The following is a 14,871-nucleotide window of genomic DNA, read 5'->3' on the forward strand; positions in this document are numbered from 1 at the left end:
AATATTTATTATAAAAAAATAATAATATTGATCCATACATTTTTCCAAAAGTTATATAAAATATAAATTAAATAATATAACATATAAAATCGAGATTTTTTTCACGGAAATCGTACGTTTTTCTTTAACTTTGATGTCCGTTTTCACCACGAAGACAAGTCCAGAGGTCAAATTTTTTTTTTTCAAATTAAAGTATATTACATAAGCTTTAATTTAAGATATATATAAAAGTGTCAGTCTTTCCGGAACATTTTCAAAAGTTAAGTTGAAAAAGTTCTACTTTCTATACGCATTTTAAAAGGTTTGCACCCCCCCTGTATAAAGGGAAATGGTCCGATTTTAAAAAAAAGTATGTCGGGACGTCGAGGTTTATATAAAGTATTTATTGTTAAAAAATAAAATTGATTCATGCATTTTTTAAAAAGTTATAGCATCATAATGTTAATAAATGTAGAATATAATATCAAGAATTTTTTCACAAAAATAGCATATTTTTGCATACGGTAGTCATTTTCACCATGAAGACAAGTCCAGAGGTCAAATTTTTTTTTTTCAAATTAAAGTATATTACATTAGCTTTAATTTAAGGTATATATAAAATTGTCAGTCTTTCCGGAACATTTTCAAAAGTTAAGTTGAAAAAGTTAATTTTTTGTAAAAAAGCTACCATTTTGAAACCCTTCCTGTGGGCTGTTAAAGGGTCAAATGTTCACAAAAATATATAAAATGATAGGTAAATATTTAAGGTATCTATAAAAAAAAAAATTATATTGATTCGATCATTTTTAAAAAAGTTATGGCAATTTTAAGTAAAAAAAATTGAAAAAATTTCGAAAATTAGCGATTTTTAAATTTGTAATTTTTTTGGAGGTTTCCCCCATTTACGGGGAACGAGGGAATTTTTTTCAATTTTTGAGGGTAATGTCTTCGACTAGATACGATTTGTGATCTTTTGACATATTGTTCATCAAAATCGGTCCAGCGAGAGCTGAGATTGAGCGTTCACAGACACAAAAAAAAAAAATAAAAAAATAAAAAAATTAATAAAAAAATAGAAAAACACATCATAGTAAAATTAATACCTACTCAGCTTCGCATCGAAGCTAAAATATAGCTCAAAATTAAGCTAACATTAAAAAAGATAAATTCAGATTTTTCTCCTCTTTACAATTAACATATTGTCAAATGGTCTAACTTGATGCGATGGTTAAATTCGGGACAGTTAAATATCTATTATCATTTTAGCTCTATCATTTTACAGAACTAGTAAATTGTTCACAAATACTATTAAGGAACACAAAATATTTGTTCACAAAAATCAAGTGATGAATTCTGTAAAATATTTAACTGTCCCAAGTTAACTACCTCTTCAAATTTGGTCATTTGACGGTAACTCTATTAAAAATTAATTTATGTGAAATTTAAATTAGTAATAATAGAAACCTTTATAGATTTCAATTATCTTTCTTTTAATATGATTTTAATGAGAATCTATCGCAAAACTTAAGTATAGAAAGGGTTTGAACGAGACCATCCACAATCAAATTTTTTTTCAACTTTTGAGAATGATTCGGAATAATTTTTAACTTATAAAATTAAAGTTTTTTAAGTGAACTACAGTTTTGAAAAAATATTGTCTTGGTAATTATTCTACTATGTAAAATTTCCGCCAAAGTAAAAGGACACGCAATATTTGTTAAAAAAATGTTTTACACTCAATTGTTGAAAATGTTCCTAAATGGTGACGAATTGTAACCTAAATCAAATCAAAAATTCTAAAATAAATTTTGTGATTAATAAAGAAAAACGTCTTGGCGTTTTTCCTCTTATGTGTAATTGGCCGCTTATGTAAAAAATTTCAATATTTTTTCTCAAAGTTCTCTTTTTACACAAATGCATTGTAGCGTTTTATGTTAATCACTATAATATTTCGCTTTATAGGGATAATCCCTTTAAGCAATATTCTATCAATGATTATGTAGATGAAAAGATAATCTTATATTAAAGTACACATTTTTTTGGATTGAAGTCCTCCGAAAAGTGTTTTTTACATTATCTGTGTGCATTGTGCTTAAAATCACAATATTGTATTGTTATTATTATAATTTCGTACAGGGATACTGTAATAGGCACTTGCAGGCGCTCATTTTATATTTTGTTAAATGACGTGTGTCATAGGGTCTTTCGTAGACACCACTTATTTATCCATTGCTTATCGTGTAAGGTGAGGTTGTGGTGTCGGAAAACGAAAACCTTATTCAAAAACGTCCATTGTTGATAAAGGTTATATGTGGCTTATGGGATAGTAGCACTTTGAATGAAGAAAAATACCACAAAAGGCTTGTTTGACAACAAATACCACAAAAGTAAGCAAAAAAAAAGTGAAAAGTAGTGACATTCAATATTAATAATTTTACAATCACTATTTTAGAAAGACTAAAAAAAAAATTATTTATTTGTTATATTTGAATGAGTATTAATCATTATTCTATTTAACTGTTTTTTGAAATTTAGATTTGTAATAATATAGTTCATAAACTAATTTTTTTTCACTTGTTATTTGATGGTGAAAAAATATTATTGAAAGATTGAAATTATTTGAATTCTTCCCCTGGTTGCCCAACTGACTTAAATATGACCAACAATTTATTGTTATTACATTGTTCACAAATACTGTATAAATTTTATAATCTAGTATTTATACATAGTAAAATCTTCCTAAGGATCCTATAATAGATCTACAATTTTAATATTACGGAATCTTTAAAAACTAATAAAAGTAGGGTAATTTTATTGAAACCAAAGATGTATCAGAAATACAGGAATAATGAAAAAATGAGTAATTTAGATGCTCAGCAAAAAATATCTAACTTTAATTATAATAAAATAATAATCTATCCCTGTTTGTTAATATGAGTCAAGTAATTTTGTTATTCAAATGAAGAGATCACTACATCTAGAAAATTTAAAAAATTTTATTGGCTATTTGTTCCTGTAAACTTTGGTTAACTTATCCGTAGATAAATTCTTATATTATAATATATTTAATATTTGAAGATTTTATTTTTTTTTCTATTCGGAAGTTATAGTATCGATAATTCTATAATTTTTCAAAAAAAAAAATGTGTTTCTATTCCATTATTCTCTTAAAAATAGTATCAATTTATGTTTTTTTAATGGAAATAAACAAGTATTTATTAACTGTTATCTATTCCTATATATACCTTCCACCCTAAAAAAAATTGCTAATACATTTTAAAATTCTAACTCATTAGTTGTTATTGAATATTCATTTCCTTAGTTAATCATTTTCTTAATTTTAAGCTATTTAAACATAAATATAAAGTGAGAAAGAGGGCGATAGGAACATTATTTTTTAAATTATAAAACATAGGATACTATTTTCTTCTCAAAATAAAATATATATGTTAAACAATCACATTGTATTATAAACGTTATAGTGTTAAATATTTTTGGTTATAAGTGGAAATGTCAGTCTTAAAAAATGCCTTCAACTTACAAAAAAATTGTTCAATACCATATAAATTTTATAACATTTATATGTAATTTTTCTAACAGTGCCAGTTTACTCTGGTACTAGAGGTCGGCCTCGTTCATTCTTCAATCCAGCAAGTCCTTGGATAATTTTCCATAATGGGGTCCATATTCTTAGGGTTCGCCTTCCATAATCTATAGCGTGGAGGACTGATTGAGCATCGTTCTATGAACTATCAGAAAACACTCCCTCTCTGTGATAGATTTATAAATATTGTTGAGGACTCACTGGAAATTATATACCGGGACTTAAATATGAACCAGCCCGACACTGCTGGGTCTTCTCTAAAGTTATGAATGTAAAGTGCATTATTCATGGTCAATATAAGTGGCAACAAAACCATTATAATAGGTTGTTTAAATAAATTGTCCAGAGTAATACAAATTGTTACATAAATTGTTTTTTAAATTTGACAAAGACAAAAGGGAAGAATTGAAATGATATAACTCAATAGTTGATTTGTTTTGTAGTAATAAACAAAAAACAATTATTTTTAATTACTTTAGGTATACATCGTGCGTCTACTAAAATATACATTATAATATTCTATAGCAAATATTTTATAAAAGGTAGCTATACAAAGCTATGATTATATCAGTATTAAAATGTACATTGTTGAAGGGTGAACGAAAAACCCGAATAATGTACAATAATAATAATAGCTATTATGGCTTTTGCTTTAAAATGTTTCCTTTTTCTGTTTGGGTTCAGAAATCGTATAAGTTCAAACACAAGGAGGCGCGGCTTTAGCAATTGTGACAAAAGGTCTTTGGCAAAACAAAAGTTGAAAGGGTTACATTTAATTCAAATTCCGTGTTTGAATCTGGGCCACTGAGCACAACTTACACCCCCAAACCTAACTCTTAAACGTCATATACCGCGCTGTATAAAAGTTACATTATTATTTAACAAATTGCGTCCTCGACATGGAATCCTAAAAAAACAATGAATGTCCGCTGAAACCCCTTTTCTTTTAGCACTACCCTCGCAATAATATGAGTACTACTACACTACTCCTAACTATTACTATGTCGAATAAAAGAAACAATGCCACATTATGCGTTTCAAATAATATTGTTCCCTTTTTGTGTCTTTTAAAACCTTCGTTATATATTATTTTTACTCAAATAATAACCACCAAGTCGTTTCCAAGGATTTTGGATTTTATTTAACTTGAATTTCCCTGTCATTCCTTCATCATTGGTAAATCTATTATACTTTGTATTTTATTTCTAACCATAAATATGTAAAGTCACCCCTGCAGAATACATTATTTAATTAAAATTATATGAATGTTAAAATAATTCAATGTTTTAAAATGGACAGTAATAACAATTAGTTAAGTATTTTAATAATATTTAGCGAATTTTAAGGAGGATTATTTTCAGTATTTTCTTATATATATATATAACAAATCATTTAGCATTTAAAACACAAAATTATACAATAAAAATCACAATAATAACAAAACCAAATGATAATTATACAATAAATATGTAATAAATAATAATTTATGATAAACCAAGAATATATAATTTAAAATGTGAGTGCAATATAATTTACTTCAGAAAACAGATAAAAAATTTAAGATAAGGTTAAATAAATCAAATCATAAATTAAAATTTATTTTACATATTTCAGAATCTAATTATGAATTTTCACATAAATACTATATATTGAAGGTAACTCAACAACTAACTTTATCAATAAGAAGTATAATATTAAAAATTAATCAATTTGATAACCTTATATAAAGTAAATATTTACTGACATTCTCGCCTTATAAATGTTATGACTTGTACCAGAGATGACGGGAAAATCTACATAGCCTAGTTCAATGAAATCGTATTTAAGTATCCACGTACCACATACACGGCAACATAATAACTGAACTAGGAATAGTGACAGCCTAACCTAATTAATTCAGCAAATCCATGAAAGATATAACATATTCATAATACCTATTTAGTTGCGAAATGAAGCAAAAACTAATAAGAAATTTAAGTTCTAGAGGAATTGATTTAGCCATTCATTAAAAAAAAAGCGTGAAGTAATTAGTAATAATTAGTAATAGAGGTGTGAAACAATTAGTAGAATTTTCATTAATTGAATTTATGATTNGACCTTCTCAGCTTCGCATCGAAGCTAAAAAATATTATAATATATAGTATAATAATAATACTATGTGGTAGCATAAAAATATTTCTCGTTTTAGGGGAATAAACCCCATTAATCATACACAAATTATACCCTCAAATACAACAAAACACAATGTTTTTAAGTCAATTAATAAAAATTTGTACTAACTGATGATATATTTGGAATTACTTTAAAATTTATAAATGCAAATTAATCTGCCCATAACCATGAAATAAAAAAAAAAATATTACATTTTTGAGTAAAAATTGTCAATTTTTAATTTTCTAAATTTTGAAGGAGTATTAAATCCTCCTTAATCAATGCTTATACATAAAATATTAATAAATGGAATTAAACATATTAAAATATTTTTCTATGCACTCAAGCAAAAATGTTCGACAAACGTCAGTAATTTCTAAGGACGCATTATTGCGACAGTATTGTCATTTGATATCTGTCTAATATATAAAAATTTTCTTAAAACTATAAACGTGATGTACGAAAATTAATGTAATAATTTAAAATATTTTTCCATTATAATTAACATGAAATTAGATTTATGTTAAACTTAAATAAAAAAAAATTTTCTTTATTAAAATACAAAATACAAGTTTGATATAAAAATTATTATGTAACTAAGTCACAAGTGAAGCAATTACTAAAACAGATATTATTAGATACTTGTTATCTGTATTATTTGATTACTGTTATAATCATTTTTTAAATAATTAAGTGGTTCTTGGTATATTCAGAATAATATTTTTATCATAACTCACTCAATTACTTACAGAATAAAAATAATTGAAATATTTTTTTTAGCTTCTATGCGAAGCTTTTAAAAGGTATAAATTTTACTACGATTTTTTTTTTTGTCCACTGTTCAAGGAAACCGTAAATATACATAATAATGAGTATTATTAGCTTTAATGCGAAGCTGAGAAGATATTAATTTTAATGATAAATAATTAATTTATGTGTTTATTTATTTTGTTGTCTGTTACTACTCATTCACAAGACTTACTGGGCCTATTTTGATGAATAATACGTCAAACGATCACAAATCGTATCTAGTTACTGACACAAAAATTTAAAAAAATTTCCCTAGTTTCCTGTAAATGGGGGAAATCTCCAAAAAAAATTACAAATTTAAAAATCGGTAATTTATAATATTCTTTTTTATTTAAAACTGTCATAACTTTTTAAAAAATAGATGAAAAGAAACAAATTTCTTTTTTATAAATACATTAGAATTTATCTATGATGTAATATTTTTGGAAATCAGTCCCTTTACCTGCCCACAGTAAGGATTCTATATGATAACTTTTTGACAAAAAATTAACTTTTCAAAACGTTCCGGAAATACTGACACTTATATATATATATATCTCTTAAATTAAAGCTTATGTAATATACTTTAATATGAAAAAAAAATGTCTAACTTTATATTGTCTTCATGATAAAAATGGCTACAATATTAAAAAATATGCTACTTCTTTGTATAAATTGTCGATATTATATTTTATATTTACATCTTTACATGGATCAAAACAAATTTTTTTTTTTTATACTTAAATCCGAAATAATTTTATTTTAAATTTACATTGCTATAACTTTTTGTAAAATGTATGAATTTAAATTTTATAATTTTGGTTTATCACATTTATTTATTGTATTATCATCATTTTAGCTTCGATGCGAATCTGAGAAGGTATTAATTTTACCACGATGTGTTTTTTTTTTATGTCTGTTGCCACTTTTTCTCAGCTCTCACTGGACCGATTTCTTTCAACAATACGTCAAAAGATCACAAATCGTATCTAGTTGAAGACATTACCTTAAAAATTGAATAAATTATCCCTCGTTCCCCGCAAATGGGGGAAATATTCAAAAAAATTACAAATTTAAAAATCGGTAAATTTTGTCATTTTTTTCACTTTTTTTCTTAAAACTTCCATAACATTTTCAAAAATAAACAAATCAACATAAATTTTTTTTATACTAAAACCTTAGATATTACCCTTTCATTTGATATAATTTTTTTGAAAATTTAACACTTAGCCTGCTCATGGGGGGGGATTTAAAATTGCAACTTTTTTACAAAAACTAACTTTTTCAACTTAATTTTTGAAAATGTTCCGGAAATACTGCGTCCTTTAAACATATATCAAATTAAAGCTTATTTTATGTACTATAAAATGAAAAAAAAAAATTTGTCCCGACACTTTATCTTCTGCATGTAAACGGTTGCCGTAGTTAAAAAAACACTATTTTTGTGTTAAAATTTTCGATTTTCAATTTTTAATTTTCAACTTAAAAATGCTATAACTTTTCGAAAAATGCATGTATCAGCACAATTTTTTTTTTTCTAAATACATTATAAGTACATCTTCCATTTGACATACTTTTTATTAAAATTAGACAATTTCCCCTTATATAGGGGGGGTTCAAACTTTGAAACATTGTATAAAAAATAGAACTTTTTCAACTGAACTTTTGAAAATGTTCCGGAAATACTGCGTCCTTTAAACATATATCAAATTAAAGCTTATTTTATGTACTACAAAATGAAAAAAAAAAAATTTGTCCCGACACATTATCTTCTGTATAGAAACGACTGCCATAGTTAAAAAAATGCTATTTTTGTGTTAAAATTTTCGATTTTCGATTTTAAATTTTCAACTTAAAAACGTTATAACTTTTCGAAAAATGTAATTATCAGCACAAATTTTTGTTTTCTAAATACATTATAAGTACATCTTTCATTTGACATACTTTTTATTAAAACTGGACAATTTCCCCATATATAGGGAGCGTTCAAAACTGGAAACATTGTATAAAAAATAGAACTTTTTCAACTTAATATTATTTTACTATGTGGTTTTTTTTTGTAGCTATCATTTATTTTCTCAGCTCTCATTTGACCTACTTTTTTGACAAATTTTTTTTTTTTAATTAAACACTATCTACAGATTTGTATCGAAGCGTTTTTTATGATATTGATTAAAATCACTATCAGAAAAAAACGCTTCGATGCAAATTTTTAGATAGTGTTTAATTTTAAAAAATTGGCGGATTATTACAATAGCTACATGATCTGCTATTTCCTTATTTATATCCTGATTACAAGTTTTATGATTTATAAGTGTAATATATGAATAAATATATTTCATAGTAAAACCAATACCTTCTCAGCTTCGCATCAAAGCTAAAATAATTGTTCTATGTACATAAAACCATTTTTATAATAGTAACAAAAAGTTGGCCTTGCTTTTGGTAGATCAATAATATTACATTATTATTCTTTCCTGTCCATAAAATTTTATTTTGAGCTGGTAACATTTTTATTTTTAAGAATGTTGTATTTAATAATATCTAAGTTTAGGGACAAAAAAACTTAAAATTTATCAGAAAAATAAAAACGGACCCTTTGTTAATAATCTTAACAACATAATTCGACAAAATTAGGGTCATTCAATAAAATTTTTTTTGTTTTACCTTCAATGGGAAGCTGAGAAAATATTAATTTTATTATGTTTTTTCTTTTTTTTTGTTCTTTTCTGTTTTTTCTGTTACCACTTTTTCTCAGCTCTCACCGAACCGATTTCGTTCAACGATACGTTAAAAGATCATAAATCGTATCTAGTCGAAGACATTACCCTCAAAAATTGAAAAAAATTCCCTCATTCCCCGTAAATGGGGGAAATCTCCAAAAAAATTACAAATTTAAAAATCGCTAATTTTCGATATTTTTTCATTTTTTTTTTACTTAAAATTGCCATAACTTTTTTAAAAATGACCGAATCAATATAATTTTTTTTTATAGATACCTTAGATATTTACCTATCATTTTATATATTTTTGTGAACATTTGACCCTTTAACAGCCCACAGGAAGGGTTACAAAATGGTAATTTTTTTCCAAAATTTAATTTTTTCAACTTAACATTTGAAAATGTTCCGGCAAGACTGACACTTAAATACATCTTAAATTAAAGCTTATATAATATACTTTTATTTGAAAAAAAAAAATTTGACCTCTGGACTTGTCTTCGTGGTGAAAACGGACATCAAAGTTAAAGAAAAATGTACGATTTCCGTGAAAAAATTCTCGATTTTATATGTTATATTATTTAATTTATATTTTATATAACTTTTGGAAAAATGTATGGATCTATATTATTATTTTTTTATAATAAATATTGATATACCCCTTTCATCTGGCACGCTTTTTTTGTAAATCGGATCATACCCCTTTAACAAGGGGGGTCAAAACTTTAAACATGCGTATTGTTACTACGATATTTTCAATTTAATTTTTGAAAGTATTCCGGAAATACTGACACTTTTAAATATATCTTAAATTAAAGCTTATGTAATATACTTTAATGTGAAAAAAAAAAATTTGACCTCTGGATTTGTCTTCATGGTAAAAATGACTACCGTATGCAAAAATATGCTATTTTTGTGTTAAAATTCTGGGTTTTGTATTTTATTTTATTTTAAAATACCTGACAAGGGGAGTACAGATTTTCATAAATATTATATAAATTAAAATTGATATAGTATAGATAGTTAAACTTATTTAAATATGTTTNAAAAAAAAAATTTGACCTCTGGACTTGTCTTCATGGTGAAAATGACTACCGTATGCAAAAATATGCTATTTTTGTGAAAAAATTCTTGATATTATATTTTACATTTTTTAACATTATGTTGCTATAACTTTTTAAAAAATGCATGAATCAACTTTATTCTTTAATGATAAATACTTTATATATACTTCTTTCATTCGACATACTTTTTTTTAAAATCGGACCATTTCCCTTTATACAGGGGGGGTGCAAACCTTTTAAAATGCGTATAGAAAGTAGAACTTTTTCAACTTATCTTTTGAAAATGGAAAGACTGACACTTTTATATATATATATTAAATTAAAGCTTATGTAATACACTTTATTTAAAAAAAAAAAATTTGACCTCTGGACTTGTCTTCGTGGTGAAAACGGACATCAAAGTTAAAGAAAAATGTACGATTTCCGTGAAAAAATTCTCGATTTTATATTTTGTATAACTTTTGGAAAAATGTATGGATCAATATTATTATTTTTTTATAATAAATATTTTTATACCCCTTTCATCTGGCACGCTTTTTTTGTAAATCGGATCATACCCCTTTAACAAGGGGGGTCAAAACTTTAAACATGCGTATTGTTACTACGATATTTTCAATTTAATTTTTGAAAGTATTCCGGAAATACTGACACTTTTAAATATATCTTAAATTAAAGCTTATGTAATATACTTTAATGTGAAAAAAAAAAATTTGACCTCTGGATTTGTCTTCATGGTAAAAATGACTACCGTATGCAAAAATATGCTATTTTTGTGTTAAAATTCTGGGTTTTGTATTTTATTTTATTTTAAAATACCTGACAAGGGGAGTACAGATTTTCATAAATATTATATAAATTAAAATTGATATAGTATAGATAGTTAAACTTATTTAAATATGTTTGTTTCTTTTAAGTCGAGAAAAATAACTTTGAAATTTGAACTAGCTTAAATAGCCAATTTTTCAACCGCCGGAAGCAACGTACGGTTGCCGAGTTGGTAAAATTTATGTTTTACACGCTTGGGGTACGAGGTTCCAACCCGCATATGGCAATGAATTTTTTGCATTTTTTCTTAATTCTTTTTAAGTTAGTATAAATTTTAACTCGTTTGATTTTTATCACATTTAGATTCAATAACTTCAATAAAGATCAAGGATCCCATCACTTTAGTCGCCCCTTGCAAGAAGAAATTTCTTATTCGTATTAAAATTATTTTACTATATTTTACTGGTAGTGATGTACGGTTGCCTGAGAAGGTATTTTTTTGTGACTATCATTTATTTTCTCTGCTCTAACTTGACCTACTTTTTTCAACGATACGTCAAATGACTACAATTCGTATCTAGTTGAAGATATTACTCTCAAAAATTGAAAAAAAAATTCTAATTTATCAATTAAACAGTTAGTTATTACATCGTCTCCATAAAGACAATTAAAATCATTAATTTCTAATGTTTTCAAAATATTTATTAACGAATGAAGTTTGATATGATAGGTTTCAACTACAAAATTAAATCATTTTACTTTGTAATTTAATAATTTTATTACTCTGTTTGTGTGTGCTACTATTAGACTATAATATTCAAATTTTTTTCTAACGTGTTGCTATATAAATCATTTCTAAAAAAAATGATTGTTTTTTCTCCTGANTTTTTTTGTAACATGTTGCTATATAAATCATTTCTAAAAAAAATGATTGTTTTTTCTCCTGAATTAACAATTGATTTTTACAAATATAATCAAATTTTATAATACACTCAATTGAGTAAATCTTTTTAACAACTTTGTTTTGATTGGTTCATTTAGTTAAAGTAAATCATTAAAATGAATTAAGTTTTCAATATTTCAATTGTAGAATCTTTTCAAAGAACAAAAGTTACTAGGAAATTATTACTATTACTTCTATTTAAGTTATCTATTACCATAAAAATGCAAAAAAATATTTGTTACTCTGATAAATATACTATAAATAGTAATTGTAAAGCTTTCTGACTGCATATTAATCTTAACGATACAATTTTTTTAATTGTCATAAAATTTTCTATTTAATGGTGTCAATGTCAAACTTGCCAATTGAGCTAAAAATTATGGTAAAATAAATTATTATTTTTTTATTATAAACATTTACGATAATCAACTTTAAACGATTAAAAAAATAGGTTAAATATGTCATTTTCCTTATTTTTAACATATTAATAATCAAAACCAGCATTAATTTAAAACAATTTTTTTTGTGATTCATTATTTTTAGATTTTTTTATATGTAAATTCTATTTTTTAATAATATTAAAACTTAGAAGTGATAGAAAAAGTCTAATTGCACATTTGAAAACATCGCGAAAAGTTGATTAGAATAGTATATTTTTGTTTCTGATGGAAGTTCCTTATAGTCCAGTGTAAAAAACTTATAACTTTGTTAACTGTTATAACTTTATCAAAAATGACCAAATCAGTATATTTTAGCTTCGATGCGAAGCTGAGAAGGTATTGGTTTTACTAAGATGTGTTTTTTTTTTTATTTTTATTTTTTTGTGTCTGTTACCACTTTTTCTCAGCTCTCACCGAACCGATTTCTTTCAATGATACGTCAAAAGATCACAAATCGTATCTAGTCGAAGACATTACCCTCAAAAATTGAAAAAAATTCCCTCATTCCCCGTAAATGGGGGAAACATCCAAAAAAATTACAAATTTAAAAATGACTACCGTATTTAATAATATACTATTTTTGTGTTAAAATTCTGGGTTTTGTTTTTTATTTTATTTTAAAATACCTGACAAGGAGAGTACACTGATTTTCATAAATATTATATAAATCAAATTGATATAGCATAGAAAGTTAAACTTATTTATATTTTTTTGCTTTTTTAAGTGGAGGAAAATAACTTTGAAATTTGAACTAGTTTAAAGTTACCACTTTTTCTCAGCTCTCACCGAACCGATTTTTTTCAACGATACGATCACGATAAAGATCACAAATCGTATTTAGTTGAAGACATTACTCTCAAAAATTTTAAAAATTTCCCTCATTCCCCGTAAATTGGTGAAATCAACAAAAAATTACAAATTAAAAAATCGCTAATTTTTGACATTTTTTCAATTTTTTTTACTTAAAACTGCCATAACTTTTTTAAAAATAACCAAATCAATATATTTTTTTTTTTTTATAAATGCTTGATGATACCTATCATTTGGTATATTATTTTATAAATCTGACCCTTTACTTGTCCACGAGGGGGATTCATAATGACAACTTTTTCACAAAAAATTAACTTTTGAAAGTGTTTCGGAAAGTGTGACACTTTTATATATATCTTAAATTAAAGATAATGTAATGTACTTTATTATGGAAAAAAAAAATTTTGGACTTTATTTTGTCTTCATGGTAAAAATGGCTACCGAATGCTATTTTTCTGTGGAAATTCTCGATTTTGTATTTTACATTTTTAACTTTATTATGCTACAAATTTTTGAAATATGTATGGATTAATACAATTTTTTCATGAGAAGTAGTATTTATATACATCTTTCATTTGATATGCTTTATTTTAATCAGGATATATATAAAGAAATAGCAGATCATGTAGCTCTTGTAATAATCCACCAATTTTTTAAAATTAAACATTACCTATAGATTTGCATCGAAGAGTTTTTTATACTTGACCTAACTATGCCACGTCACTATTGTGTTGCGACACTCCTGTGCTGGGTTTTTTTATATTGTATATTCTAATTGTAAATTTTAAGTATTTATTCATTATAGTATATAATAAAGTATAAATTACTAATATTATATGCTATAAATATTTTCTCCTTTTTTATCATATCTATATCTTAGACTTAGAAGCTGCAAATATTGAATCTAATACAATTAAAATATCACCAGCTAGGAAAAAAAGTAATCTGTATGGTAAGTGTTATATGAATTTTTGAAATAAAAATTAGAGAAACAATTAACAATTTTTTTTTTACATTGTAAGGAGTCCTTACACCTAAACAACTATAATTGTAAAATAAAAGAAGAATTTGGAAGAATTAGACATACTTAAATTTAAAGTATATATTCATGAAACCATATTTGGCCGTTTGCCAAGTAAAGGGATGAACACCACCTTACCACACGCCACTTTCTCAAGACGACCATGTATGTAAAGTAAGACTCTGATACGAATTCTAAATAAATTTTATTCTTCAGGACCTCCCTCCCAGAAAAATATGGAATATCTGCTATTGTAAAGTCCCGATGGCTCATAATTGTTTACTAATTTTTAGTAATTAAATATTAGTAATATTATATGAATTTTGTTTGATTTTTTACTCGAATTCTCATTGAAACACGATGTTTTATAGAATGTGATAACAAAAATGGTGTTTAAAGTAATGAAAACATTGAATTAATTTTGACATGTAAATTACTAAGTGTTCGTACTTCATACTAGTCGATATTCTGGCTTCCGTCATTCTGCGAGCCGGTCAAACAATGACCATGATTTAGATGTTTCTTTTGATTGCACTCTATTATCTCTATAAAATCTATAAAATATATATATATATATATATATAT

At 25.2% G+C, this 14,871-nt stretch overlaps 1 long non-coding RNA gene across 1 annotated transcript in view; it reads left to right on the forward strand.

Moving 5' to 3' along the window:
* LOC126899193 (uncharacterized) overlaps positions 1–14,459 on the forward strand; it is a 30,485-nt gene extending 16,026 nt beyond the window's left edge. Inside the window, exons 2-3 of the long non-coding RNA XR_007702516.1 lie at positions 14,146–14,217; positions 14,288–14,459. This is a non-coding gene — a long non-coding RNA (uncharacterized LOC126899193). The remainder of the gene's footprint in view (positions 1–14,145; positions 14,218–14,287) is intronic.
* The last annotated feature ends 412 nt before the right edge of the window (positions 14,460–14,871 follow it).

The sequence above is a fragment of the Daktulosphaira vitifoliae genome, unplaced genomic scaffold, assembly GCF_025091365.1.
Source record: "Daktulosphaira vitifoliae isolate Bord-2020 unplaced genomic scaffold, ASM2509136v1 Scaffold_2, whole genome shotgun sequence".
Lineage (NCBI taxonomy): Eukaryota > Metazoa > Arthropoda > Insecta > Hemiptera > Phylloxeridae > Daktulosphaira > Daktulosphaira vitifoliae.